At 41.6% G+C, this 25,754-nt stretch overlaps 1 protein-coding gene and 1 long non-coding RNA gene across 5 annotated transcripts in view; one reads left to right on the forward strand and one right to left on the reverse strand.

Moving 5' to 3' along the window:
• The window catches only part of cdh13 (cadherin 13, H-cadherin (heart)), a 384,225-nt gene that overhangs the window by 208,097 nt on the left and 150,374 nt on the right, over positions 1-25,754 (forward strand). The gene's annotated exons all lie outside the window — the stretch shown is intronic.
• On the reverse strand, positions 8,426-9,917 carry LOC120440852. 2 transcript variants are annotated; one of them, XR_005613569.1, is made up of 4 exons: positions 9,879-9,917; positions 8,812-8,883; positions 8,634-8,724; positions 8,426-8,467 (listed from the first exon to the last, which is right to left on the reverse strand). It is a non-coding gene; the product is annotated as an uncharacterized LOC120440852 (long non-coding RNA). The 2 variants fall into 2 exon arrangements; XR_005613568.1 differs by lacking the exon at positions 9,879-9,917 and adding an exon at positions 9,073-9,108.

Raw genomic sequence — 25,754 nt, forward strand, 5'->3', positions numbered from 1 at the left:
AATGAAACAAAAATGATCACAGGTTGATAAAATGAAATCCACTCATATTTATTCTGAAGCCTTGTTGTGCAGTGTTTTAAAGTAATGAATACAAAAGGTCAAACCATAAACACATTCATAACCATTGCGAAAAAGCAACATCAAACTCAAAAACACTCTGTATCACGACCTGATCTGCTTTGTGTTGAATTCTTATCTGGAATCACATCGCCACTCATCTTTATCTGTACCCTGCACAGAGCACTGTCGATGCCCGCTCATTAAAACCATCTCTGACCTCTGCTTCATCCTGTTGTTGATCTCGTCTGCTGGGTTTGCTCAAACTCTTTTCTTTCCTCGTCATGACTGTTTTGTACGATGTTGGGCAGTAACCTCGTGCTGCCAACATACCTAAGAAAAACTTCAGCAAAATAAAATAAATATAAAGAATCAATGGCTAGGGAGTGGATGTACCTTTGCTAAGTTTGAGGAAACCTAGTGGAGTAGCTGAGTTAGAAGGTTAGTTGGTGCCAGCAGGAGCCGGCGGGCGCAGAGAAAACAGGAAAGCGATTGATTCAGGAGAGAAAGTGATGCAGCTGAGAGATTACACCAAAACTGGCAGGTAATTTGTAGCACGATGGTGCCCATTTGTCCCATTATGGTCTCTGTCTCTGCCTTTCTTATTCTCTCTCTACCTTTGTTAGCTGGAGCGCAATCTGTCCACCACCCTACCAGGTGACCCGCTGTCCCACAATACCTCATTATCAGCTTGTCACACAGACAAAGCCTGGCAAATTAATGTCCAAGGTATCTACAGAGCCTGTTGCCCAATTAACTCTTGGGTATTGTTCTGTTAGGATAAATTAGTTTTTTCTTTTTTTCTCCTTTGCATTTATGGACGTGCATGCACATGATGCCATTCGGCCCAGTGAAGTAATAAAACCCGACTGGTCAACTTTTAGCTTTCTTTTATGACTTTACTCGGAGTGTAATCACAAAGACTTTCAAACGATGACGTAATATGCCAGAAACAAATTCAATTCAAATTAAATATAGTGTCATAAATAATAGTTTTTTACTTAATAGTTAAAATGACTTGATTAGACTGGAGTGCAGACTTTCTGCTTTAATTTAACAAGTATAGCATTCGCTGATTGAGAATTACAGCTGCTTTTATACATGATTGTTAGAATATTTAATAGAAAGATTCCTTTTAGCACTGATGAGCCATACCATGAAGATATTAGAAAGAGTTGAGAAGCTCGGCTGAGAAGAGAGGTTATGGTTGGTGTGCAGCAGTACGGCTTCATGCTAAGAATGAGCCTTCCAGATGGGATGTTTGCTTTGAGAGTGTTAATAGAGAAGTATTTAAAAGTGTGTCTTTGTAGATCTAGAGAAAGAGTATGATAGGGTGGAAGTGTGGTGCTGCAGGATGAAATCAGGAGTGGCAGAGAAGTATATGAGGCTGATGCAGAACATGACAGCGAGACTGTGGTGAGGTATGCAGTAGGACTCACAGACGGGTTCAGGTGGGTGTGGGATTACCTCAGGGATTGGCTATGAGCTCCTTCTTGTTTGCAGCAGTGATGGACGGGCTGACGAATGAGGTCAGGTGAGAGTCTCTGTGGGCTATGATGTTTGTAGGCTACATTGTGATCTGTGGTGAGAATAGTGAACAGGTGGAAGAGACTTTGCAGAGGTGGAGGTATCCTCTGGGGAGCGGAGGAATGAAAGTCAGTAGAAACAAGACAGAATGCACGAGATGTAGACAGGTGTAACAATTAAGCTGCAAGGAGTAGAGATAGTGAAAGAAAGTGAGCATAAATACCCGTGGTCGACCATCCAAAGCAACAAACAGTGCGCAAGAGAGGTGAATAAAAGAGGTCACGAAGCGTGGGTGGAAATGAGTGTCAGAAAGACGGCAGCAGAGTTTATAAGATGGTATGTGTTGGATGTATGATTGGAGACATGGCTATGAAGTGTATGGTGTGATGTGTGAAGGTGCAGAGCTGAAGATGCTCTGGTTTTCATTGGATGTGAGAAGAATGGACAGGATTAGAAATGAGTATATCAGTAAGACAGCTCAGGTCGACGGAGGGGGGACTAAGTTAGAGAGGCTGAGATTGTAGATACGTTGGACTAAGGATGCTGAATACGGATCAGCCTGTCAGGACGAAAAGAGGAAGACCACCAAGGAGATGGATGTGTGGCTGTGTTGAAAGAAGACATTCAGAGGACTGGTGAGGATAGGGTGAGATGTACACAGATGATCCACAGTAACCCACTTTAATGACTAAAGGGGGTTACCCCTAAAGGTGCTCACAACAGTGACTGCTTGAATTTAGTACCCACGAACATTAACAAATGCTTTGTTTCCTCCCTTTAGATGCTCTGCGAGGCCAGTATTACAGCTGCCTGCAGTTGGTGCTGAAAAGCAGACTGTACTTGAATGGAGCAAAATGAAAATGGTGTCTGAAATTCCTAAACAGCTGATGCAAAACTTTTGTTTTTATAAAACCTCTTGAATTAAAGCTGAATTAAAGCTCTGCACTTTCATTACATCTTGATAGTATAAGGAGGGAAAATTGCAAATATTATGCTGTAAAAATAAAACGTATGGACCTCACTGTGTAAACGCACCAGTGCAATAGCTTATGGTCTCTGGATAGAAATGCAAGGGCCACACTAGCGAGAAACTATTCAGTCATTTATATGCATCTGTTCTCTTTTCAACAGTAAGGCTTCATTGATTTTCCTGAGCCTTCTTAACTGAGCTATCTTCTTTTGAATTACCAAAGGCAGTGATATGCATTACACCACAGAGAGGAAAAAAACTGTATTCTAAACGGCCTTTATTTTCAGTAGTGATGTGATCTGAATATATGTGAATAGGGCTTTATTTGAATACATTTCTGCAGTTTGGAGTAAATTATTTTGCTCCCTCGCGGGCTGTACGTTGTTCCCGGCATCATTCCAAAGCTAAATAGCATCAACTTTCTCCCACCCAGCATTCTTTCTCTCTTTTCCAACTCTTCAGTTTCTGTATTCACCTCATAATGCATCCATGTTTATTCTTAATTTTCAAAAGAGTGACTTCCCTAAAAGCAGAGGGACTAAAAACAGAATACCCAAAACCTGTATGAAAGCGTTTAGAGGACTGGGAATTGAAGGTGTGACAATACCTAAACTCTTGGCCTCCCCGGTGGCCATTCCACTACTGCTAATCTATTAAAGCATTTCCTCTCTCCTTTGCCCTGCACAAAGTCCCACATCGACTCAGGCTTGATTATCTGTCCTTCTTTTCGGTTCAGCAGGGACCTGCTCTTCTTACCAACACGCAATTTCACAACTCAGAGTTCGACTAGACTAACCTATCTCTCCCCATCACCCTCCCTGACAAGAAAACACAGACATTGCTCCTTTCAAATTCCTCATTTTACTCCAGTTTCTCCAATTTAGATTATCTCTCACCATTGCTTCACAAGCTCGATCACAGCCATTATAATGCTTCTATTTTGGAAATCAGCTTCTCAAAAGTGAACTCTGTTTTTAAAATATTTTTAAAAAATGTTTACAGAGACTGCCTACTGTTATCACCTTTATCTGGATTGAAATAACTCAGTGACTTGATCTTGTGACTTTTGGGCACCGATTCACATCGTACTGTAACGTTTACCAATAAACATTACAATACATTCTATCCTATAACATGTCACAGAGTAGCTACAGAAGCAAGTTTGAAAAGAAAATGCTACATTTGTTTGTTACAATTACAATGTTTCATCCAAAATTAATTCACCAGAACCAGAAAATTGATACTGCAAGTGCTCTAAACTGTTTAACTGAAGGATCATAAAAATGGTCACACCCTCATCTTTACCACGTACCATATTCTTGATAGTATAAGACCTTAGCAAATGGAAAATGAAAGAACAACTTATTTATAGCCTGTTTACTCAGAGGGAAGATTACAAATCACAGATTTTCTTTCTGTGAATGAAGACATTTCAGAAGAATTCATAGTTATCATTACCCTGATTGACCTACGGGAACCTGGAATTATTGTGTTTTAAGTAAAGAGTCAGTAGTTTTGTGAACTTTATTCACTTTATTCTGACTAGGTGTCAGGTTTATATTGTTGATTGTCATTTATGCTTAGAAATATTTAACCATATATGCTTAGAGGTGTATAATCGATTGTGTAGTGATAGGATGTGTGATCCTTAATAGTCTGCAAAGACTCTGTGTGCATTCCAGAGTGTTCTGGCTTTCACACCCACATCCTGGGAGCATGGGAGAGGTCGTACCTTCTCTTATTGTTTTGTGGTAGGATAAACGTATCTATGTCTGTTTTAGGCTAAGTGCCTTTTGTTTAGATGAACTGCTGGACTTCCAGACCAGCAGGTTTAGGGAAGTCGTTTATGGGGTCACACTGTGGACCCCCCCCCCCCCCACACACACACACACACACACACACACACACATACTTACACAACGCACAGGCAAGGTACTCTTTGTTTGTATGTATACGTCATATGTTAATGAACCTATGTATATTCATGTAACCTCAATAAAAGAGCAGTGTTACGGGGGAGCGGACGAGAGAAACTGGGGTCAAGCGAAGGAACGGCGTTGTCCAGTTCTCTCCCGTGTACGAGAAACATAAAGAACTTTGCCTACTCGTGTCTTGCTTTGCTGTGTAATTACATTGTCTTCAACGTTCCAGCGAATAGGTTTAAGCTACAAACCTATCACTAAGCACTGAGGTGCTTTAACTAAAAGGTTTAATATTGAGACAAAATATGTTTGGAAGAGTCTCCTCAGCCTGTCAATCGTCCACGATGCAGTCGCATCCTTACTTTCAATAACCTCTCTGCCTCACTGTGTTTGAGTTTAACTGTACAAGCCGACTGAATCCCTCTCTACTTTTCTCTCTCATCTTTGTGTCTTTTTTTCTTTTTGCACCGAGAAGCAACAGGAAAGCTAAAGGCAAAAAAAGCCTCTTTGATTGAGTATTGATCTGGGATTGTCAGACAAGCAGAGATGACAAAGTCCACACATGAGAACAAGCCCGTGATCTGCTGTGCATTTTCTGCTGTAATAAACTCTGCAGTCCAGGTGATGTATCCATCAGGCGGGACTTCCATGGTCCTGTCATCTGTCCTGTGTGGCGAGCTGTGATCATGTGGTCGCAGTAGCAGCTGTAATAGAATTGTCAAACTCTCAGTATTATAGCACACTATACATCACCGTTAAGCAAAGGGATTTTTAACCCTGAATGAAGTCACTGAGGACATGAACCAGCATATATAGGACACAGTGAAGATGCTCGTGGTAACTGTTTGTTATAGACGGATTGCTCTATTAATGAGGTCTGAAAAGAGTTTACTATGTAAAGGGACGTCTAGATTGAGGAATGCTTCTCGTCTTATCTTCATTTATTTTTGTTTTACTCCCGACAGCTTGAAAAATGGTTTAGATATAAAAATAAGTGAAACATATACGACTTGATATAAATAGACTGCTGTCAAAAACATATTTCCCTGAAGCTTTATGAAAATTGCTTTTTCTGAATTCATTTATTTAGACGTGTACTGGTTTGTGTAGACCCACGAGGAAAGACGGATCCTGTATTTATGTTCTAGAGACCCAACAGAGAACCTTCTAATTGCCTCCATGAATGCTTTTATGGTTCCGAGCAATAGAGGTAATTTTGGTAACCAAATCAATTCCTGGATAAGTTGGACAGTAATTGGTTGAAAAAGCAACTGCAGTTTTGCTCAGAACGTTTTATTTATTTATAGTCATTGACATTTAAGATCATAGTTTCTTCTTGCTTTTTGTACCATTTTTCTTTTAGCAGTGACTGATGTGAAATGCAAAATCCAATAATGTTATCCTGGCTTCGGATATTTCAACTGCCAAATGCAAAATGCACACCTTGCTAGTGTGTGCATTACATGGCAGACACCTACTGTACTGGGAACTACTGGGAACTACTGGCACTCTGATATATCTGCCTGTCTGTGTGCAGATTTTGTAAAGATGATACCTTCACAGCCATCACAGCATCTGACCTGGGTGTAGCCAAGAGGAAAAGAGTTTAAAGATGCAATGCAATCATATTCCATCATCTCTTATTGTAATATCAAATAATTACTCTGGGCATAGATTCTCTGCATAAATGGTAAATGGCCTGTATTTATATAGCGCTTTACTAGTCCCTAAGGACCCCAAAGCGCTTTACATATCCAGTCATCCACCCATTCACGCACACATTGGTGATGGTAAGCTACATTGTAGCCACAGCCACCCTGGGGCGCACTGACAGAGGCGAGGCTGCCGGACACTGGCGCCACCGGGCCCTCTGACCACCACCAGTAGGCAACGGGTGAAGTGTCTTGCCCAAGGACACAACGACCGAGACTGTCCAAGCCGGGGCTCGAACCGGTAACCTTCCGATTACAAAGCGAACTCCCAACTCTTGAGCCACGATCGCCCCTTGCATACTTGCACAATGACTGAAACAAAATGTTAAAACTGTACAATCAAATGTGCAGTTCACACAGATATGTTTACTTATTCTTTACATGTTGATGGCATCAGGGTGGGCATGGCCACGATAACAAATCAAATATTCTAGAAACAACAACAACAACAAAATAAGCGACTTATCTATAATCACAAAAAAAACCTGTCGTAACTCTAGCTGTCTTACTTGCCCCGACATGAACCAGAGAAAATATTTTTCCAAAGGAAAAAAAGCTTCCTGCACTGTAAAAAAAAAACTGTCAAATTTACGGTAAAATACCGGCAGCTGTGGTAGCCAGGAATATACCGTGAAAAAAATGTGGAATCTGTAAAAGACAATACGGTATACTGGTTTTGTAACCCTAAATTTTAAGGTAGACAACGTATTATTTTACCAAAATCATGATAGAAAAAAACAAATATATTTGTCAATTATACAGCAATTTAATGTAAAAATGCAACTTTCCATAGCTTTTACGGATATTTGCAGTAAAAAAAAGGTTATGATATAATAATATTTACAGTAATTTGTTGTTAATTTAACAGTAATAGGATAGACCCTATTATTGTAAAGAACTGTAAAAATAACAGAAATATGTTAAACCTTATTAAAACCTTTGACAGTAAAAAACACAGTGAAATTGTATAACAAATTACAGCATTTTATTTTTGACCAGATACATTTTACGGTAAATTCCTGGCTACCACAGCTGCCGGTATTTTACCGCTAAAAATACAGTACAATATGAGGAACATAAATGGTTTACCGTACATTTTACATTTGCAACCGCTAAATATAGAAAAACCTAAAGATGCTCATATATAGCCAAGGTAGTGAATATTACTGATAAACAATGAGAAAATTTGACATACTATTTGAAAACAGACTAAACATATCATTTTCTCTATTCCTACAAAACAGCATAGATCTTGAGAATACAGCATGTGTCCATATATATGGCTGGTAATCCATAGAGGAATGAATAAAATGAAACAAAATATTACCTGCCCCTGACCTATCAACAGTAATGAGTCACTGGGTCCTGCCTTGGTGAAGGAAAGGACTCAGTGGAGTTTCTAATGCGCATGGTGTCGAAGATACAAGCTCTGCAGGAGTACTTCAATGTCCATCAGGAGTTCACTTTGGACTGGCAGGATCCCTCTGCAGCAAAAATGGACAAAGTTTGATCAGTGCTTGAGCAAAATGCACAGAAATGAACAAAACGTGCTGCTGCCAAAAACAGATCTAATGATAAATGATTTCTTAAGTGTAAAATATACAGTTCTTAAAGGATAGCTATTGTCAAAATGCAACCTGGGCTGTTTTTTTACTGTAAACGAGACAAACATATATCTAAAAGCATAATTACGACAAACAAGCCGTTTTTGAGATTGACCGTGATTTTGTTTTGTGGTCAATAGCCAGTGAATGGGAATACTAGGGGGCCGGTGCATAAATTTGAGCGCATCAAAATCGATACAGTAAAAAAAAAAAAAAAACAGCCCAGGTTGCGTTTTGGCAATAGTTATCCTTTAAATCTACTTATGTAAAAGTGATACATAGACAACGCAGCCCTAATCACAATCATAATTTGTTGGAAAACGTATTTAAGTTTTCTATTGATTTATCATAGAACTTGAAGTTAATGGCTGAATGCATGGTGATGAGACCTATCATTCAATCTACATTTTGTAGCGTATGAAACTGCTCACCTGGACATGAACCTGAGCTCGGCTGATTAAGATTAGTGTCTCCTGTCCATCTTTCTTTAGCAAAACTTGAATAATACCACTGCTTACCTCTTATTGAATCTTTGGGTGCAGACTTAATTGAAGAGCCTCGTATAAACAGGCAGGGTGTGATGTTTAGGGAAACCAAAGAATACAGGCGCCATCATTTCTGCCAGAAGACTCATGGGTGCAACGAAGCTTTCATTGTGGACTGGCTAGATACCTTCTGCATTCAGAAAGAAAACAAGAAGGGCATACACCATAAACAATAATAACTGACAAAAATAATGAGACAAGAAATTAAAGTAACAAAATAAGTGCAAATCAAGTTTCCCTGTGTTGCAGTGTAGCTGAATGTTTTTCAACAATTTGATTTACGGTAAAACACATACCAAATATTTCCAGCCAAGGTTTGTTTCAATCTTCAGCATGTTTTTCCTGCCATTGTCTTGAAACTGTTTCATCTGTCCCTCTCATTTGATGCTGTTTACAAAAACAAAACAACAATAATATTGTAAAGGAAAAAGGAAAATGAATTCAATGGAAAAAAAAAAAAAAAGAGATTATGACCTGAAATCTCGCCATTTCCTGAGAGTCACAGGTCCTTTGAGTATCCTTATGGTTTCTGCTCAAATTCAGTGTCTGAAAAGGGCAGGAACAAAACAAACCTTTTAATCATAATAAAGACAAAATAAGATTTAGAGACAGACAACAAAGAAATGTGTAAAATATCTTCTTGAATCTGTTTACTCCTCAAAGATATCATGACCTAGACATGGTGGCAAGCCTGGCATACAAACGTTGAAGTATTTCAGTGAATTGAACACTGACCTGAACTTCACTCCTTCGACGCCTGGTGTATTGTCAATCTGGAGGCGATCAACAGCAGAGTTGTAGTTCTCTTTGGTACGTTCTGGTCCACACAGATTTGGGTCAGCACCCTGAAATTCAGATTTCGTTATCAGGCAGTACCTGCAGAAGTACTTTGAAGAACTAAAGTTTTCAGTGAAGCCACCAATACAGTGAGAACCCAGATTATCACCAGCAATGCAAAACAAAGTTCCTTTGACTCTAGTTTCATCTGATGCAACAAGCCCACTGTCCTCCAATTCTTTCAAGTCTGCCAGTAATTCAGAGAACACATTAGCATGACCAAACTCTTTAAAATCTTTCTCCCTGCACAGTAAGACAAGAGACATGTGATCTGTGTCTGAGAGATACATGAAGTGGCAAGATTGCCACTGATGCATATACAAATAATACCTTGTGTTTTGTCCTTGCAGAGCCTAAAGGGTTAACGACTTCAAAGGCATCCTGGTAGAGTACTAGCTTGAGACATGATGGGTTTTGACCAAAAAATGACGTAGCCCCTTGATGACTGAACTACCTTACCAAGGAAATTACAGGTTAACATAACTCCATGTACTTTGGTAATTCCTCCCTAGCGAATTAAGCACGCCAAACACAGAAACTAATCCAGAGCAATGCTTCCCTCGTGACACTAATGCTAACTCAACTCACAAATGCTAACTAAATTCACAACCTCACTCATAAAAAAAACGAACTGCTAAAATTATCTATAAACGCTGGGCTGGTGGATTTTATAACAGAGATAACTTGAAGTTGCATGTACTCACCTCACCTCGAACTAATTGTAAGCTGCCAGGATGTCTACAAATTCAAGATGCTGTGGTCCAAGCAGCAATAAATGGCGCTAATATACGAGTTCAAAACTGTGTCCGTTAGCGAAGCCAACTTGAGTCTCCTGCATGAAAAAAAAGAGCGGTTGGCACACAGCTCAGCAGCGCGCGCGCGCTATTGGTCATTTTCAGGTGACGTCATCCCGCAATGTAATGTCGCTCTTTGTTTCTTTAGGAGGAGGTTCGAATTTGATCAGAAGTCACGCCTGCAGACCGCTGCAGCCACGTCTTGCCTTGCTTCCCTTTTTTGGTGAAATGGTTCGCTCATACTGCACAATGTTGCTACCAGAATTTTTTTTTTCTGCAATTCGAACGTAAAACGCCTGTACACAGTTTACCAGCAGTTTAGCTACCAATCAACAGCGATCACACAAACTCAAAATTTAAGGCGGACCCACTTAAGGTGGTCTGATAATATGGCGTGAAACACAACAACATAAAGTTGTTTTAAAATAATAATTAAAAAGATTATTGAAATCAATTTTATTCACAACCATGAACTTTATTTTTAACATCTTCTTTTGCTGTTGATTTTTTTTTTATCAGAAGGTTAACAATGATATACTGCAGGCCTAACTTTTAATCTGTATATCAGTATCTGAATTTTAAAATAAAAAAAATACTATCAATTTTATTGTCTTTCACTGCTGATATTTGCTTTTTTTTTTTTTTTTTTTTTAATGGTATTTACTGGTTGTATTATTACGGTGGACCCTATTTTTAACATCTTGCTTCTGTAAAATGAATGTTTTTGTTTGCTTAAAAAATCTACAGCTTTATACTGTGAATTCCAATGTGCACAACCCCAAAAGATGTAGTTTTACTCAAATAATACCGTAAAATCTAAGTTTTTCAGACATTTTCAACATTACAATATTTAATTGTAAAATGTATGCATATTTATTTGTTTTCACAGACAATATTTATAATTTCAACATTTTATTACAGTAAAAAACAAAGTTTTATCCAGTCTCACAATTAACGGTTATTCAATCTATTTAATACAGTAAAAGGAAGTTTTTGGTTTTACGCTCCATTACCGTTGGAATTTGACGGTGTTTTGCTGTATATTTTACTGACTTTTGTTACAGTGTGCCCCTCCAGCTACAAAATTGCTACTCCACATTCAAAAACACTTCACACAGCAGAGTGTAGTCAGCAGTCAGGAAGCAAAAGCAAAGCTATAAAAAGTTGTAATCAGATTATTTTATCTACAATTTTGGAGTTATTTTGTATGATAACCCATAATAGTAAATAATTGTGCTTCAAACTCTAAAAATTCTTTCATTGATTTTACAGTTTTTGCCTTCTTTATTTGCACCAAATTAAAAAAGAAAAAACATCTGACCTGTAATTCAAAGTATTTATGGTTCAGCTCTGCTTCTAGGCTCATTTTTGGCCCTGACCATATTAACTATATTTTGCAAAAGAACGAGATCCTTCATTAGATCAAAGACTTGTTCAAGTAAATCCACTCTGAGCCGCTGCTCACGCTAGAATTATGGCTCTGCCTCCAGCAGAACATTGCACACTGGCATCAGAAACAAGAGTAGCAGAAGTCACATTATTATTCCAGTAAAGAGAAGCTTCTTTTAAGATCTAATTAGAGGGCAGTGCGTGCCACTTTAAAAACTCTGTGCAGAGACAGAATCAGTTGTATTTACAGTGTAATAAGGCTGATTTAGCAGTAACCATGACATCAGAAGATTAAAACCTCAAGCTTTAATACACAATAGAAAACAAAATTCATCCCAAACACAGAATTTACTAAACGAGAATACAAGACACCAGCCAAAGTAGTGCAAAACTAGGTTGTGTGATTTTAAGGTGTTTCATGATAAATAAATGCACAAAAAAGCAAATTTAACGATGACAGCAACTTTGATATTTCTAGCATCGACTCGAGGATTTATATAGGATGCTTGTGAGATGGTTGTGGGTGTGTTTCATGTATTTTTAAACGTGTTTTCCTAAATGTTGACACATCCGATCTGAAGCTGATGTTGATATTTTTTAAATTAAATTTGTAACAATTTTAATTGGTAACAAATACAAAATAAAAGCATTCTCATGAGCATTTAACTGTCAGTAATGTAGTCACAAGTAAATATCAAAGTATCATTTGTTGTCAAATAAATAATTTTTTTCTTTTGCTGTCTCCTTTAGGACATCTTATTATTATTATTGTTGTATATCTATAGTTATTTGATGTGTGTGCCAGTATATTAGTTCACAGCCGTATGTGTACAGTAGAGTGATAAGAAGCATCCTTATTGAGCACCACTGTAGCTCACCCGGCTGTGCTGGCAACTCATCTACAGAAGGCTAGAATCTAGGTGCCGGGCAGAAAAGACTGGGCCTGAATCCAACCTGGGTTCAAATCCAGTCAAGACCAGTCCCCCTACTCTCTGTGCCTTCCTGCTCTGCACTGTCCTGTCACATAAAGGCTAAAATGCCAAAAATAAATGTACAAAAAACAGAAACCTTCTTATCTCTATTAGTTTGATGTTCTTGTCCCATTAATCTGACTGTCCGTCTCAAAGCAGCACTCAGGTGCCTTATTATTTTCATCTCCAGCCAGAGAGACGATGACCTCAAACTTGTTTTGAAATTCTTGTGATTGTAAAATCCAGGATCATATCTATTCTATAGCATACGTGCTTTAGATGTGCACATTTTGTACTAGGGCTCTGTGGGAGGCGTGCCATCTGCTGCTGAAATTGTTTATACTGAATGTATTTGGCACCGCAGGAGCTGAGATGGTTCTGCTTTAGTTTTTGACGGAGCCAGATATTTGGTTTGCCGCTGATGATATGTTTTTGGGTGACATTTAATCTTTGAAGTCTTATCAATCTTAACGAGATTTCTGTCCTCCATCACAGAGCGTGTGCGCTTCAGTGTCAGTGGGCGTGTCTGCAGTGGCTGTGATTAAGTGGAAAATGAGTCACCATCAAACTATTTTTTTCCTACATCCTAGAGAAGACGCAAACTCTGCTGATCATGGACGGCTGACTGTTCAATTCAATTCAATTCAATTTTATTTATATAGCGCCAAATCACAACAAAAGTCGCCTCAAGGCGCTTTATATTGTACAGTAGATAGCACAATAATAAATACAGAGAAAAACCCAACAATCATATGACCCCTATGAGCAAGCACTTTGGCGACAGTGGGAAGGAAAACTCCCTTTAACAGGAAGAAACCTCCGCAGAACCAGGCTCAGGGAGGGCGGGGCCATCTGCTGCGACCAGTTGGGGTGAAAGAAGGAAAACAGGATAAAGACATGCTGTGGAAGAGAGACAGAGATTAATAACAGATATGATTCGATGCAGACTGGATGAGGAAACTTGCAAGATTGACTCACTAAACGTCCTTTATTCAAAAGAGAATGTAATGGTTTACAGCTAACTATGAGGGGCCGTACAAGCCAAAATTCATTCTTTCACTCTCACACACATATACTTTCACTCTCACATAGTTTTATTTTAATTTTTATATTTAGATATTTTTATTCTCATGTTTACACATATTTAACACACACATTGCAATATTGTGCTCTCTTATACATGTATTTTAATGTACATATTTACAAATTCTCACTCTAACATACATGCATTTTCATTTATGCATTCCTACATTTTGCTCTCATTTACGTATGTATGTAAGAAGAGAATGCATACATGTCTGAAGAAAATATATGTATGCAAGAGAATAATGTATGTGAATGAAAGAGTATAGTGGAAACGGAAGGCTGGGTGTCTGTACCGCTGTGATTGGCTGAGAAGCACGCTGGTCACTTTCAAGTGTCTGACAGCATGGAGGGGAGAAGAAACTCGAGTTCTTCAGCGAGCTATCGGGGTGTTAAGAAATATTTTATCATTTCCTGAAACGGTCACATTGTTGTCCTCGTTACTTGACTGCTTGATTCATCTCCGAAAACGTTAGAGCACTTATGGAAATATGTGATGTCTTGATGAATTAAGCAGATATTTGAAGTTTACACAGCAACATTCTCGCATGAAAATATCTTAAAAGTTTATTTTGTGACCCAGAAAGAGTAATATTTCAAACTCCACCACTCTGTGTTCCTCCGCCACTGCCTCGTTTGAGTTTTGGACGAAATGGATTCTGGGATATTGCATTTTGTCATTTCGAGCTGATTGGAGACCAGAACAGCCAATCAGATATTTTTGCATCCAAGTCTGTGATTGGCTGGTTTTGTGGCACAACTATAACGGCGTACATAAAGAGTTGAGCGCGCACGGGCAGAAATGTTGAGAGCGCAAGCGCAAATGCAAAAACTGATCGAGAGGGGCTGCTATTGTGTGTGTGGATAATAGCAAACACTGAAATACATTTTTTGCACGCAGCAATGAATTTTGTTCACTCAAAATAAATTTCTCCTCAAAATGCAACACTTGCACCTGCAAACTTTTTTTTACGTGCGCTCAATTTTTTTTTTTTTTTAACGTGCGCTCAGAATAGTGGCACAAAAATAACGCCATAAAAGACTGCCCCACTCCGGTCGGACTCCGTGTAGCTACTTGGCTCGTTGAAGCTACCCGGGTGTTAAATGGTCTAAAAACTTCCCTCATCTCACTTTCCATCGTGCTGTGGGTAACACTGGGTGCAGTTGAGCCCGTCCCATCTCGATCAAGTGACGAAGACAACGATGTGACCGTTTCAGGAGATGATAAAATATTTCTTAACACCCCGGATAGCTTGCTGAAGAACTCGAGTTTCTTCTCCCCCCTCCATGCTGTCAGACACTTGAAAGTGACCCGCGCGTGCTTCTCAGCCAATCACAGCGGTACAGACACCCAGCCTTCAGTTTCCACTATACTCTTTCATTCACATACATTATTCTCTTGCATACATATATTTTCTTCAGACATGTATGCACTCTCTTCTTACATACATACGTAAATGAGAGCAAAATGTAGGAATGCATAAATGAAAATGCATGTATGTTAGAGTGAGAATTTGTAAATATGTACATTAAAATACATGTATAAGAGAGCACAATATTGCAATGTGTGTGTTAAATATGTGTAAACATGAGAATAAAAATATCTAAATATAAAAATTAAAATAAAACTATGTGAGAGTGAAAGTATATGTGTGTGAAAGAAGAATGTATGTGTGTGAGAGTGAAAGAATGAATTTTGGCTTGTACGGCCCCTCATAGCTAACTATAAAAGTCTTTCTATGATTATTTTTGAAGAGTTGTGCTATTATTAATTATAAAATACAAAGATTATTGGAGACATGTTTATAACTATCCCAACACAGTTTACCGACTATCATGTAGACAGAAACCTGCAGCGTGAAACTCGCCAGAACTTCAAGAATACGACACAAAATGTGGAATTTGTGAGAAAAAATATGAATTATTAAAAACATGAAAAAGCCACAGATTCATCTTCTTTGTGCTGTGTCTTTGGTGTCCACTGGAAACGCCAACTATACATCGAACCTACTTTAAGCAGAGAGATAACAATTTGCTTTATTTATTCATTGAATTTTTTTATATTTGATTTTTGATTTTTAAGTTACATGACATAAATATTTATTTTGCATAGTGACATAGATGTAACCATCAGAAGGTGGGTATAAAGGGATGCACATGGCAGGTTGGGTCCGTGCTGTTGATGCGCACTCGTGGCTCTGCTGTCTGAGTCCCTCAGCAGAGATCAGAATTCATCAGACGAGGCAACATTTTCTTTTCTTCTTCAGGCTTCAGCCGTCCGGCTTTGGTGAATCTGCACAGAGCAGCTTTTAGCCTTCAGCCTGAGATTTCAGGTCTTGACTGACAGAAGTGAAACCTGATGTTTTTTCTCCTGATGTTTTCAACAGAAAACTTCGTCAAAGTTCAAACTATGGTACATATGGTACACCTTATTGTTATCATTATTATTATTATTAATAATAATATTTTATCTAATATTTTATTATCTATCTAGATTTATCACATAGCCCAAAATCCAGCACCAGGTTCAAGGAGGGGCAGCCGTCTGCAGCTCTTCTTCTGTTCATGTTCGTCAGTCCAAACTGTTTATAGCAGTAAGCTCTGTCTTTGCTTTACGTAATGTTGAATTATTAATTGAACAGCAGAGGTTCAATTAATTCCCAGCATGAAAGTAGATCATTACAATCCTCTAACACTGATTATTGGTAAATAGTTTTGTGTTATTGTCCGCTGTCACACTATATTCATTCAACTCAGACTTTGTGAACACAAAAGTGTAGACTACACATAACAAGGTGCGACCCGTCAGTTTACGTGTCTGCTGGTTGTTGTCGGTGTCTCTTACATTCCTGAAACATACTGCTGGAGTTAAGACCAAACCAAATGCTGACTCACTGGAAACTTTGGTTTCTGCAAGTATCAGAGTGCTGTGCTCTGAACGCTTGTTATGCACGAGTCTCTCACCTTTCCAAATGGCGTGCTTCGTGACGGGTGTTGCTGTTGTTTACTGCCATGGGTGAAGGCCGTGGGGTGGCTGTAGTTCAGGAGGTAGAGCAGGGCATCTGCTAATTGTGAGGTTGGTGATTTGATCCCTGGCTGCTCCGGTCTGCATGCTAAAGTATCCCTGGGCAAGATACTGAACCCCAAGTTGCTCTATAATGTGAATGTGTGTGAATGTTAGAAAGCACTTACTGTATGCAGAAAGAAAGTGCTTGCAAAAATGGGTGGAGGAATTGGAGTCACATCCATCCTACTAGCTACCTAACCTAGTTTATATTAAATTAAATACATTAACAGAACAATGTTTGGTATGGTTTGGTGTGATATATGAATGCTAGAAACATAACTTATGTTCCTCATGTCACGACATGTTAAACTGCTGATCTCAGTCTAATACTATATGCAAACTAACTGCCAATGACAGTTAGCAGTTAGCACTTGGCAGACATCAATAGAATTATTGTAAAAAGTAATAAATATTGGGTGTGTAAATTATTCTTGAACCTTATAGTTGAAATCTGGGGTAGGCATGCTTTTCACAATAAAAAGCAACCTATAATCCCGAGGTCTGAGAGAAAACAGCTGCACCTCCTCAGAGTCTGTGGTGGGAGACTTTCGGCGATTTCAGCTCTTGTCAGTCCCCATCAGGTGAGTAAAATAGTAAAATGTGAAGAATACATATCAGATGTAAGCAATAGGTTAAATGGGGCTTTGTTCTGCAAGAACAGGGTTTGCCTGCTGCATGAAGCCAGAAGTCAGCAGATTGTCAGCTGAACTGCATGAAGCAGGTGCATGCATCCTTAGTGGGAGGGGCTTCGTTCAGCAAGCAGAAAGAGGTTGGAGCTCCACATTTTGGCTTTTTTCCCCTTGTTGCTTTGCTGTGATGTCTGCCTATGCTTTGTTTTAAGCTGGTAATGTGCTCGCTGCCCTGAGAAAACTAAATATATACATGTAGGTTAAATGGCCTCACAGGACCATATGTTAATGCCCCGTTTTCTCTCAAACACAGCTGGAGACTTGCCCCTATATTAAACCTGTACTTTAGTGTTGCCTGTGGTTGCATCAGAAGCCAAACGGGGGAGTTGCAGGGGAGCGGCCTCGGTCTCCACATTTCACAAAACAGGTTATTGTGTTTTGTAGAGCTGCCAGCTTTTATGGAACGGCCACTATTTTACAGCCGGCTTTTGGAGATGAAATTTTTCGATATGGATCTGTACTATCAAAATGGGCTCTTATCTCTGCCACTGGAGATCTTTCAGCCTCAGTCTTTTATAAAGGTCGTTTAGATTTCCTGCTGAAGAAAAATGCAAATGTTACGGGTCCCGGGTGTGAAGACCACAATAACAAAAAGAATACAAATCTGTAAAAATAAAGGTAGAGTCTCAGAGAAAGAATCACAGGAGCACTCGTATCTTTTCCCGAACTGCGTCTGTTATTTCAGATCAACAAAGATAATTTACATTCAGTGCATTCACTTGTCAGATATGCCCAATAACTGTAAAAGGTAAATAAAAGGCATTTGGCAAATATATGTATCTATGGTTATTACATTTCTCCAGTTTACACTGTTAATTACACTATTCCTACACTCATTTACATCAGCAGTGCAGATACCATACAATGCCTTAAATGTCTTATTGCTCTTTCTCACATATAGGGCAAACTCAAAATAGCTTATCCACAAATCTGATATAAGTGCATAAATCTTACTAGATTAGACAAAACACACCTGAATGTATTACTTTGCAATGTAACAACATAAATGTACATGCATTCTTAGCTTATTCTTAACATTTCCACACTACTTGAACCATAAAGTGTGTATGAGATATTTTAAACTTGAACAATCTGATGTCAGGACCTTTACAGTTAAATTGGAGCACCACACACACATATTTGATTGTTAAATGGAGTCTACTAAGTTTAAATACATCCCGCTGGGCTGGCGAACTCTCGCGGTAACTCTCGCGATAACTCGCGGTAAATCTCATGAGACTTGGGGCTGCGCGGCTCGGCTTTACCGCCGCTGCGGTGCCACGCTACAGTAACTTTCAAATAAACCACACTTAAGGTTACATCGGCAGTGTCAACATAACCCTCAGTAAACACTGAAGTAGAACGAGGCACAAAGCCCTCATACACTGTATTTTTAAGACGATACTGACCTGTAAAAATAAAGGTAGAGTCTCAGAGAAAGAATCACAGGAGCACTCGTATCTTTTCCCGAACTGCGCCTGAGAGGACAGGAAGTTGGTCCGCTCTAGGCAACCACGGGTGAACGACTACAGTGTCAAAAGTTCCGCTTATCATTTCTCACTTTTACTCTCCTCAATTTTTATGGACTACACGTAATGAATGTAAAATAATAATTGTCTTAATTACTGGTGTATATTTTTCTTAAATATAATAAAATTACCAAAATGTGGTAGCACATTTGTGTTCACCACACGCTCCCCAACAGCAAAAGTGGCTCCTGACACTTAACTTGAATTATAAAAAAAACCTTTAAACTAACAAAGTCTCTTTGCAGAAGTCCCTGGAATATTCCTCTTGCCCAGGTGTCCTTAACCTTCAGGCATCCTCTTTCTTGAGATTTCAGTTCGATTCAATAGCAAGGAACAACATATAGAACAGGTAAGTAAGGGCTATGGGCAAGGGGAGAGGGGTAGAGGGGCTGGGAGTAGAGAGGAGGGTAGTACAGGGAAGGACATGGCTGGACGTTGATGGTGTTCACCGCAGGATGAGCCTGATAGGCTGGTTGACCCAAGGACGGGTAGGTGAAGAATGTGGTGGGACGTCTCTGCCTGCTGGACTGCCTAAGATGAGGCGGTGGCTCTGGATGGATGTTATGCCCTGGCTCCACCGTGGGTCCCGGCTCTGGGTCAGGAACCTCTACTGGATCAGGGCTGGACTCAGTGACGTCAACTTCTTCTTGAACCTGAGACATCTCCTGATCGTCACTTAGCTGAGGTAGGTCTGAGTCTCTTAACACGATTAGATCCTCTTCTGGAACCATGTCACTTTTTTTCCCAGGTTGGACACGAGCCCTTAAGACTTGTCTTAGTTCACTTGGACCGGAGCTCCGTTGCGCTCCACTTGGAACTGGTGTGACTAGAGAATGACCCTCTCGAGGATATCTGGGTACACCAAGCCAGTAGAGTGGCTCACCCTCTTCTGAGTCAGTTGTGTCAGGATTCGGCTCTGGTGTCATTGGTCTTCCGGTGGACTTCTTGTTCCTCTTGTGTGGTCTTGTGGCCTGACTTTGGATAATGTCCACTGGCAAGTCGTTTACTTGCAACAACAAGTTCCTGTGTAAGGTGCGAACAGGACGGCCTCCCGCCTCTGGACTCACTTTGTAGACTGGGTTGTCGCCCACTTGCTCCCTCACAATGTAGACCGTTTGCTCCCAGTAGGGTCTCAGTTTGCCAGGGCCCCCCCTTTCACTCAGGTTTCGTACCAGTACTCGGTCTCCTGTCTGTAGCATTACTCCTTTGCACCTTTTGTCATAGTTTGCTTTGCCTTTGGAACTTGACTGTTGACGGTTTGCATTTGCGATGCGGTATGCTTCTGTCATCTTCCCTTTCCATCTTTCTGCATACCCATGTGGTGTCTCAGTGTTGTTTTCTGCCATGAGACCAAAGAGAAGGTCCACTGGAAGACGAGGGTGTCGACCATACAAGAGGTAGTACGGAGAGAAGCCAGTAGATTCATGCTTGGTACAGTTGTAAGCATGGATAACATGGGGTAGATGTTCCTTCCAATTTTGTTTCTCCTTTTCTCCCAGTGTACGCAGCATCTGTAACAGGGTGCGATTCAGTCTTTCAGTAGGGTTGCATTGGGGATGGTAGGGGGATGTCCTTGAGTGACCAACGCCTGCGAGTTCTCTGAGGGACTTGAATAACTCATTCTCGAACTCGCGACCCTGGTCGTGATGGAGTTTGGAGGGGTAGCCGAATTTGGGAATGTAGTCGTTGAAGAGGCGGTCTGCTGCGGTCTTTGCGGCCTTATTCTTGGTGGGATACGCTTGTGCGAACCTGGTAAAATGGTCCACAACAACCAGTATATATTCGAACCCACCTTTACAAGACTCTAAGTGCAGGAAGTCAATGCAAACGAGCTCAAGAGGGGAGCTGGATGTTATGCTACCCATGGGTGCTCTCTCGTGTGTCGTTGGCTTCTTCTGCTTGATGCACTGACACTTCCTTGTGACGTACTCCTCAATTTCTCTCTTCATGAAAGGCCAATAGAACCGCTCTCGAGCCAGGTTCAAGACTTTCTCCACGCCGACATGGCCCATGTTGTTGTGGAGGTGTGTGAGCGCGACCTGTCTGTAGAGAGTAGGTAAGACCAGTTGCTTGCGTCCTGTAGTCTTTCTATAGAGAAGGCCATTCTCCATGTGCAGCCGACTCCACTCCCTCAACAGTCTCTTTGTGTTAGCGTCAGCCTTGTCATCTTCCGTTGGTCTTATGTCCTTCTCTACCATGTCAATGACTTTCCCGATTGCTGGATCTGCTCTCTGCGATTGTACAAGTTGGTCAAGACTGATTGACTGTAGAGGTTCTTTGACGGGTAGGCTTGGTGTGGTGAGGCTAAGGGCTGCAATCCATGCCACGTCTCCTTGCTTTGCTCTCCTGCTCCCTTCCCAAACTGCACATACGGCTTCCTCCGACAGTTCCTCTGAGCACTCTTCCATGAACCTCTCAATGTCAAGTGGGCAACGTGACAGCACATCTGCATCAGTGTTTACTTTTCCTGGCCGGTATTTGATGTCGGCGGAAATCTGCCAATTGTCCGACCCAACGGTGTCCGACATGCGTTGAGCTTTGCTGTGCTGAGGACATATGTCAAGGGATTGTTATCTGTAAAAATGGTGAAATGTGGAGCATAGTAGAGGTAATCCTTAAACTTGTCACAAACTGCCCACTTGAGGGCGAGAAACTCTAGTTTTCCGCTGTGCAAGTGGTAGTTTTGTTCAGCAGGTGTGAGCGTCCGAGACCCGTACCCAATCACTCTCATCTTGTCTTGTTGGTTCTGATATAGGACAGCACCAAGGCCTCTCTGGGATGCATCCGTGTGCAATATAAAAGGGCGGGTGAAGTCAGGGTACGCCAAAACTGGTGGCTGAGTGAGCATGTCGATCAAGCGCTCAAGGATTTCTTGGTGTTCTTTGTTCCACTGTATCAGGGCTCGAGAAGGCTGCTGAGTGTGTTTTGCTCTGCCTCTAGTTGGCTTTGGTGGCAGTGTGTTGGACGGGACTTGGAGCAAGTCATACAACGGTTTGGCTATGCGTGAGAAGTCCCGCACATACGTCCGATAATAGCTTAGGAATCCCAAAAGCTGCCTGACTTCTCCGACGGTCTGTGGCCTTTTGTGTTTGAGTGCCTGTACTGCCTCGGTATCTTTGGGGTCCACCTTTACTCCATCTGCAGATACCAATCGGCCGACATAGCGAACCTCTTTACGAAACAGTTCACACTTCTCGGGTTTTAGCTTTACACCATGCCGTCGTAGGGCTTTGAGGACTTTCTGTAGCACTTGGACATGTTCGTCGAATCGACTTGGAAAACAAAGCACGTCGTCAAGGTAAGGGATACAGCACTGCCTCGGAGGGTGTCAAGCATTTCTTCCATGCTCCGCTGGAAGGCTGCTGGGGCATTCGACAGTCCGAAAGGTATCCTCACCCATTCGTAGAGGCCCCACGGGGTAGTGAATGCTGTCAGGTACCTTGAGCCTTCTGCGATGAAACCTTGATGATAAGCTTTACCCTGATCCAGGATCGAGAACCAGCTGTAACCACCTAGCGAGTCTGTGAGATCCTGGATCCGAGGGAGTGGGTGTCTGTCTGGCACGGTCTTGTTGTTTAAGAGACGATAATCGATGCACAAACGTAAAGACCCATCCTTCTTTCTTACGCAAATGACTGGAGCAGCATACGGCGACTGTGACTTCACTACCCATCCCTTGACAATCAGCTCTTGAATATACTCCTTCACTTCCTGTAGAGGGGTTTAGGATAGAGGCATAGGCCCTCTGGACTGGTGTATCATCTTTGAGCCTGATTTCCATTTGTAGTGAAGGGATACAGCCTATGTCTGTGCTGCTACGAGAGAACGCCTCACACTCTTCCCTTAGCACCTTTTCAACTGACTTCTGTTGGTCCGGACTCAGGTGGCTAAGATCAACTGGTGGCAGCCATGACTCAGTGGACAGTTCAGAAACAGAGGTGGCTGCGCTTACCTCAGCTGTGGTGATGGGGCTCTGTGTGGGTTGAGTCAGCTCTGATGTGTTTGTGGGTCGGTCTGTCTCAATAACTTTAGCGACCTGTTGAATAGTACCCAGGGCTGTTCTCTTCGGTAAAATTATTTCGTGTTTGGAGTGGTTAGAGATGGGAACCTTAACAAATGGCCTTTGAGGGTTGTTGATCTCAAGGAGCCCTTCCCCAACACTCAGGTGTCTCAAGGCAATGTTCTCGTCGGGTTCGTACAGCACCAGGGGGTCACAAATGTCAAAACTTTGGGGTACTCTGCACCACACTTGGACTGCTTTCCCAGCAGGAATGGACACATTGCTCTTCCCAATTCTCACTGCGACTGGATCACATCCTGCTTTTTGTGGTGCTTGTATGAAGTTTACCATAGCCATCACTTGCTCTTCATCTGTACCAAAAGCTTTGCGTAGGAGACTATACAATAAAGCACTAGCCTCTCGGTCTGACTCTTGTGCTTGGATAATGGCGCCAAGCACGTTCGCTCCCAGGAGGGGCTGAGGGAGTGACAGCTTGCTGACAAGGAAAGGGGCTTGCACAGTAAGATTGGGATCTTCGTGACCAGCGAGAGTGACTGTAAGTTCGACCCACCCCTCATAAGGAACTGCTTGTCCGTTAACCGCATAAACTTCAAGTCCATCATTTAACAGCTCTTGGAGGGGTCGCACCTGATAGTTAGGAATAAACTGCTGCACCCACTGTCTGTCCACTAAACTCACTTGTGAGCCAGAATCAAATAACACTGTCACTGGATAGCCACCAATCAAACACTTGAGAAGGCTTTTCTTTCCAACTAGGGGGACTTTACAGCTGTTTGGTGTTGAACTTTGGCAAGAGGTTATCTGTTGCTTTCTCTGGTCTCGCTTTGGCTGCTTTCTTTTTAGCTTACTGCGACGTCTTGCACACTCAGTAGTGAGCTGTGCAGAGGAGGACCTTACTGGCTGGGACTGTGACTCTGCGCCGGCCTCTGGCTGTCCCTCGGCAGAGACCGATTCCAGTTTCCCTGAGTTTTGGTCCGCTTTAAGCATCCCACTGCTCGGTGTCCTGAATCGCAGCATACAAAGCAATGACTACAGTCCTGCAAGTTCTGTTCAGTACACTTTGGACAAAGGAACGCTTTCTTTTGAGGAGGTCTGTTGGGGTTGGCTGGGGTTTGGAAAAGCGGGTTGGAGGGTGGTTGTGGGGACAGCTGGCAAGGCTTTGCCTCCTGCTGTTTAATTAGGCTGGCGACCATGTTAGTTAGAGTCTCTACTTGGGCGGCAAGTTGTTTGATTGTTGGTGAGGACTGTTCTTTGGCTACCTTGTCGTTTGCTTCGATCCCAGCACTTTGGGCTTGTGCACTCTTTTGGCGGGTGACTTGGCCTAACCTTCGCTTGTGTTCATTTTCATCACTGATAATCTTTGTGACCTCACTAAGAATCTCTTCGTCAGTGACATTGTTGTTTGAGGTGAGGGGCCTTAGTCTTTGTCGCAAGTCTGCGTACTTAGCTCCCAGGCCTTGATAGATTGTGTGAAGGAAAACTTCCTGGACGGTTCTCGGGTCATAGGAGATCTCAGTGTTGGCCTGCTTTGACTGAAAAATAAGCTTCTGTTTAAGTCCAATCATGCGATACAGAAACTGCTGGGGCGTCTCTTGTTCACTTTGCCTAGCACACATTAACTCCTGGAGCATTTCAGTCGTCGCTTTTTCTCCGAGATGAGACCTCAGAAAGCCCTGAAGTTCATGGAGAGTCAGGTCATCTTTGAGCATTAACATGTCCCGGAAGGTGCCGGGCTTCACAATTCTCAACACACCTCGAACAATTTCAGCCTCCACAAATCCTTCTTTAACTCCTTCATTAATCTGCTTGGTGAGACTGTTGTAGCTGATTTCAGAACTGTTGTCTCCAATCTGTCCTCCAAACACTTTGAATTCTCTGCGAGGCAAGTAGGAAAGGTCTCTTACAGTGACTGGCTGCTTAGGGCTAACCTGTATGATTGGTTGTGGCTGCGAACTGCTCTGCTGGCTTGCTACAGCAGGTGACAGGGCCCTTACAGTTCCACATAGTCTTAGCCTCTCACCCAGTGTCTCATACGCTTTCCTCAACTCCTCTAACTGTTGTGTTTCTGTGTTTGCATAGGGGTTTGGTGTTATATCCGGTGGATCTTCCGGCGGTTGTGGGTCTACCAAGGTATTGGATGGTTGTGGACTGGGCATAGCATGTACTTCATTCTCACCAGCTGTTTGCATGGCAGGATTACCTCCCTGGATGACTAGATTAATCAAATCATTCAGCGTCAACAAATGACTCATGCCCTCATCTTCGAGTTCCAGTAGTGTATTTGACTGTATGTAGGAGGTGATATAGTCCATACAACCTTCTTTATCATCCTGACTGAGCTGTGTAGTGTCTTTGTTTTCTGATGCGAGGCTCTTAGCGAGTTCAAGAGGTCTTGGCCTTGAGTGAAAAAACAAGCGTCTCCTGATATTCCAGGCAAGTTCCTTTCGCTCAGTCGACATGTTGTATGTATTTCTGATTATCCTTCAGCTCGATAGTGACTAGGATGCTTTACACTCCCCTCACTGCAGTACGGTTCCACGTTGAGGCAAAGGTCCCCTTTTCGCCTCACTACCTGGACACCTACTCGCTGGCTTGGCTGGAGAAGCGGCCTTGTCACGCCTGTGTCGTGGTTCTGGTATCACTGGATCTGCCCTCGACGACTGTAGAGGAGAGATCCCGGACGAGCCCCCATAGTTTGTTACGGGTCCCGGGTGTGAAGACCACAATAACAAAAAGAATACAAATCTGTAAAAATAAAGGTAGAGTCTCAGAGAAAGAATCACAGGAGCACTCGTATCTTTTCCCGAACTGCGTCTGTTATTTCAGATCAACAAAGATAATTTACATTCAGTGCATTCACTTGTCAGATATGCCCAATAACTGTAAAAGGTAAATAAAAGGCATTTGGCAAATATATGTATCTATGGTTATTACATTTCTCCAGTTTACACTGTTAATTACACTATTCCTACACTCATTTACATCAGCAGTGCAGATACCATACAATGCCTTAAATGTCTTATTGCTCTTTCTCACA

The sequence above is a fragment of the Oreochromis aureus genome, linkage group 7 (assembly GCF_013358895.1).
Source record: "Oreochromis aureus strain Israel breed Guangdong linkage group 7, ZZ_aureus, whole genome shotgun sequence".
NCBI classification, from domain to species: domain Eukaryota; kingdom Metazoa; phylum Chordata; class Actinopteri; order Cichliformes; family Cichlidae; genus Oreochromis; species Oreochromis aureus.